At 55.0% G+C, this 4,232-nt stretch overlaps 1 long non-coding RNA gene across 2 annotated transcripts in view; it reads left to right on the forward strand.

The window, feature by feature from the left end:
• The first annotated feature begins 3,348 nt into the window (after window positions 1–3,348).
• LOC125619835 overlaps window positions 3,349–4,232 on the forward strand; it is a 17,204-nt gene continuing 16,320 nt past the window's right edge. For both annotated transcript variants that reach the window (XR_007351434.1, XR_007351435.1), the window contains exon 1: window positions 3,349–3,986. This is a non-coding gene — a long non-coding RNA (uncharacterized LOC125619835). The remainder of the gene's footprint in view (window positions 3,987–4,232) is intronic.

The raw sequence follows: 4,232 nt of genomic DNA on the forward strand, positions 1-4,232 counted from the left end.
AGGCGCGGGGGGAGACCGCGGCCCCGCGGCGCAGAGCCCGGGTTCGTGCTCAGCTGCACGGTGCTGCGGCTGCCACCTAGAACCTACTGTGCGCAATGCCTATCCTGTGTACTAACGCCCGCTGTGTGCAGACCCCTGAAGGCGTGCAGGGCCCACTGTGCACAGTCCCTTTCTAGCATGCAAGGCCTATGGGATGCAAACACCCACGTACTTCATGCAACACCTACTGTGTGCTAGCATCCACCTGTAAACAAACTCCCGCAGAGAGCAGATGCCCTCAGGCATGCAAACACCTAGTGTGCCCAGACCCTGACATTAGACTCTCAAATGACTCTGAGGGAGACGCCCTGTACTTTCAAACAGCTTCCCCCCTCTCTGCAGGCTCACGTGGGTAAAGCCCTTGATGCACGCGCACCTGCATTCTGACCTAGTCCAACAGCACACATTTCTAAGTTCAATGCTTATTGTGGGGCTGGGGCACAGTTCAGCAATAGGATGTGTGCTTTGCATGCATGGGAGGCCAAGTTCAATGCACAGCGGGGGGAGGGGGCACTTTACTGCGGATCCCCAAGCCTGCACACTCCCGCTGTGCCCAGAGATCCACTCACCCTGTGGAAGTGTGCGTGTGCCAATTTGGGAGGTAAAAAGGATGCAGGGCATTACCCCCTCCAAGGTGCCTTTCTGTGTGCCTCAGTTTACCCCATGTGTGCAATGTGTGTGTCCAAGCCCTGTGAAACTTGGCCCCCAAATTTGGGGCAAAAATACCTGGGACACACATTCAGAATCTCTCCTGGCTCTGACTTTGAGGGGCTTTGAGGTGTAGGAACTGGGGGACTGAAGACCCCCTCCTCCTTGTGGGTGTGGGAGGTAGACTCAGGCAAGCAGGGCTGGGGCTGGGCTTCTGGGGCCTTCCAGGAAGCCCAGGGGGCAGGTGCAAGGGCAGGCAGTCTCCATCGGCAGGGTGCCAGTCCTTGGCTTCCCTGAAACTGGGCACAGCAGCTGGGAGAGGTTTCCGGCCCGCCCAACCCCACCTGGCCCTGGGCACTCTCGAAGATGGGCTGGGCTGGTGGGCGGGTATCCAAGGAACAACCAGGCCCGGCCTGCACATGCCTGTTGCACCAGAGCCACAATGGAACTGTGCACACACATTTGTATGTGTGTGTGTGCATGTGCAGTCCCACGAGCCATGCTGGTGTCAACGCTCGCTGCCCCCTGCACACCAGGCAGGCTCACACTTGTATGTTGAATATTAACACAGACAATGGGGGTGGGCATGTCCACCCACACATTCCACAGAACAGATACTTTTTGCTTTGCTCACTGAGTCTCTAGTGCCCAACAGTCCATGGTTGGTCACTGTTTGTCTAGTGGACAAGTGTGTGAATACATGGACATGTCAGTTTGCAGGTGTCTACAAGTGTCTGTTTTGCACCACGCACTCGTACATCCGTGGAAAACCAAAAGATCCTTGGAACTGATGTTCTGGACAGGCAGGGAGGGGCGGGGATGAACCACATCTGCACACACCTGTGGATTCCCTGGTGCATTGGTCAGGAAGCAGCTGGCTTCACATGAATTCACTCACCTGCAGAGAGCCAGGTGTCTGCACGCCTCCTCCCGGGTCAGCACACACCATCTCCCTCTTCTCTCCCTTTCTGGTCTCCCCTCCTGAGGCCACAGGGTGTCCAGGCCTGTGTTTGGAGGGCTTCCCAGGCATGGTGAGCCCCACGCCCCTCTCTGTAAATATTTTCCATTATTTCAGATTCTCCTAGGATTTAGACTGTTGCCTGTAGAAAGCTCCAGACAACATACAGTCAGGGCTGGCCAGCTGTGCAGGGTGGGGACCCTTGGAAAGGGGTGCCAGACATCCCCAGAAACCTTCCATTTCACAGTGAGAGAAACTAAGGCCCAGAGAGGGGAGGGTCTTCCTGTGCAGCTGGGGAGGGAGGAGGCAGATCATGAGAAACAGATGCCCTAGCTTTGTCCACATTCCCTGCAGCCAGAACAGCAGGTTCCCACGGCCACAAGGGTGGGGACAGGAAGGTGGGGGACCCTGCTAGGAGGAGGGGGTGGGGCCAGCAGGGTGGGAGGAGGGGTGTTGCTGAGCCCTGGAGACAGACACAGAGCCAGGCAACCTAGAGACATCTACCTGGACAGACAGACCAAGAGACATGCTCCAGCAGCCACCAGCAAAGACCCAGGCTAGGACATAGTCACATTTGGTCTTCCTGCAGTAGATGCTGTTCCCTTCCTTCAGACGGAAACCCTGCCCTGCTGGCATGTGTGTTTGTGTGTTGTGCAACTGTGTGTTGCATGTGTACATACAGGTGCACGTGCATGTTTTTGCATGAACGTGGGTATATTTGCGTTTGGGGTGTGTTACTGTGTGTCTGTACTTACATGTTGATAGGTGCCCGTGTGCATGCATATATGTGAATTTGTGTTTATATACACGTGCATTGTGTGTGTGCACGTTTTATGGGCTTGTGTGTTCCTGTGTTTGTGGGTTTTAAGGTGTGTGGTTTACTGAATGTGTATTGATGTCCAGGAGAGGGATGCTCCAGGACTCTGGGCGTCCCAGGTATTTATGCCCCCAATTTGGGGACCTAGTTTCATGGGGCTTGGACACACACATCACACATGCACATCCACAACAACGGCAACAATAAGGAGAGCCCTTGTGTTTTTGCTCTTTTGCTAAGTGTCAGGCATTTTTTAAAACACCGTACACTTGTTTTTTTTTTAAAGATAGGTTTATTAAGGCATAACTCACAAATTGCAAGTTCACACTTTAAAGTGTACAACTTGATGAGTCCTGACCAACATCCACAGGGAGACCCATCACAGTCAAGATGTGAGGGCTTTCTATGTCCTGCGGTCCCCTCCCTTCCCTTGGTAGTGTGTCCCTTCTGGCACCCACCCTCTGGCCACCACTGACCTGCAGATCAGCCTTTTCCAGAAAGATAAGCAGAATCACAAAGTGAGTAGTCTTGCTTTTCTCCCTTCCTCCCCCTCCCTCTTCCTGCTGAGCTGGGGAAGGAACCCTGCTGGCAGGCATGCTACCAACATGTCACATCCCCAGTCTGTATGCAGCCTCTGAGTCTGTCCTTCAACTCAGCATAATGCATCGGGGACTCTTGATATCGCAAGTATCAAGTTCTTTTTTTATCCTTTAAAAGAAGGGTAAACTTCACATACATTACAAATTCACCTTTTGAAATGTACAGTGCAGTAGTTTTTAACACAGTCACAGGGTTGTGTAGCCTCACCACTGTCTAACACCAGAACATTCCATTACCCCAAAAGGAAACCCCATTCCCAAGGGCAGTAATCACGTGGTCCCCTCCCCCAGCCCTGCACCCACCAGTCCACGTTCTGGGCTGGACGTTTCCTATCAATAGAGTCACACGCTGTGGCCTTTGGGATCTGGTTGGCTCAGCAGACATCTTCAAGGTCGCTCTGTTCCAGGTCACAGTACTTTTTAAAGAGAATTCCATTCCGTCCATCAACCTGGACCTCGGTTTACGGGCTCACCTGAGCACAGAGGTTTGGAAAGTTCTCGGTTTTCCGTGAGGAGGAATAGAAGTGCTATGGGCATCCACACCAGGTCTTGGTGTGGACCGAAATTCTGATTACTCGTAGATAATTCAGGGCGTGGGCTGCCAGGTCCTCGGGGACTTGATGGGGTAAGTACTATTATTAGACCCATTTTATTTATCAGGAGACTAGCCTGCCACAGGTCTGTCTCTCGCTCACACACACCAGACTGGGCCACCATCCCTCGCCTAGTCCCTCTAGGACCCGCGCGGGAGCCCAAGGTCCCCTACCCACAGGCAGCACCAAGGTCGTCCTGGACCCCACCCAGCGCGGCGTCCCGCCCCACAGCCCGGGCACCGACAACCGTCGCCGCAGGGGCCTGGAGACCCAGACGCGCTGCAGACACTGCGATTTGTTCATCTTTCCAGCCAACCCGTCTCGTCCTGACGGTAATTAGCTCCCAGACTGGTGGGGAGACATGAACAGCCTCCCCGTCATCGCGACGGCCCCACGCCCACAGGCCACGGGCACCTGCAGGGAGACAGTGTGGGGCCGGGAGAGCAGGGTGTGGGCCAGGTGGTCCCCTTCCCCTCCTCCTCCCAGCCCTGCGCTGTGCGTCCCAGTGGGCTCGTGTCCCGGGGGTCCCGGGCCTGCACACGCAAGCCCGCGAGCTCGTGCAGGCCGACACACGCCGG

Source organism: Marmota marmota, unplaced genomic scaffold (assembly GCF_001458135.2).
Source record: "Marmota marmota marmota unplaced genomic scaffold, marMar, whole genome shotgun sequence".
In the NCBI taxonomy this organism is placed as follows: domain Eukaryota; kingdom Metazoa; phylum Chordata; class Mammalia; order Rodentia; family Sciuridae; genus Marmota; species Marmota marmota.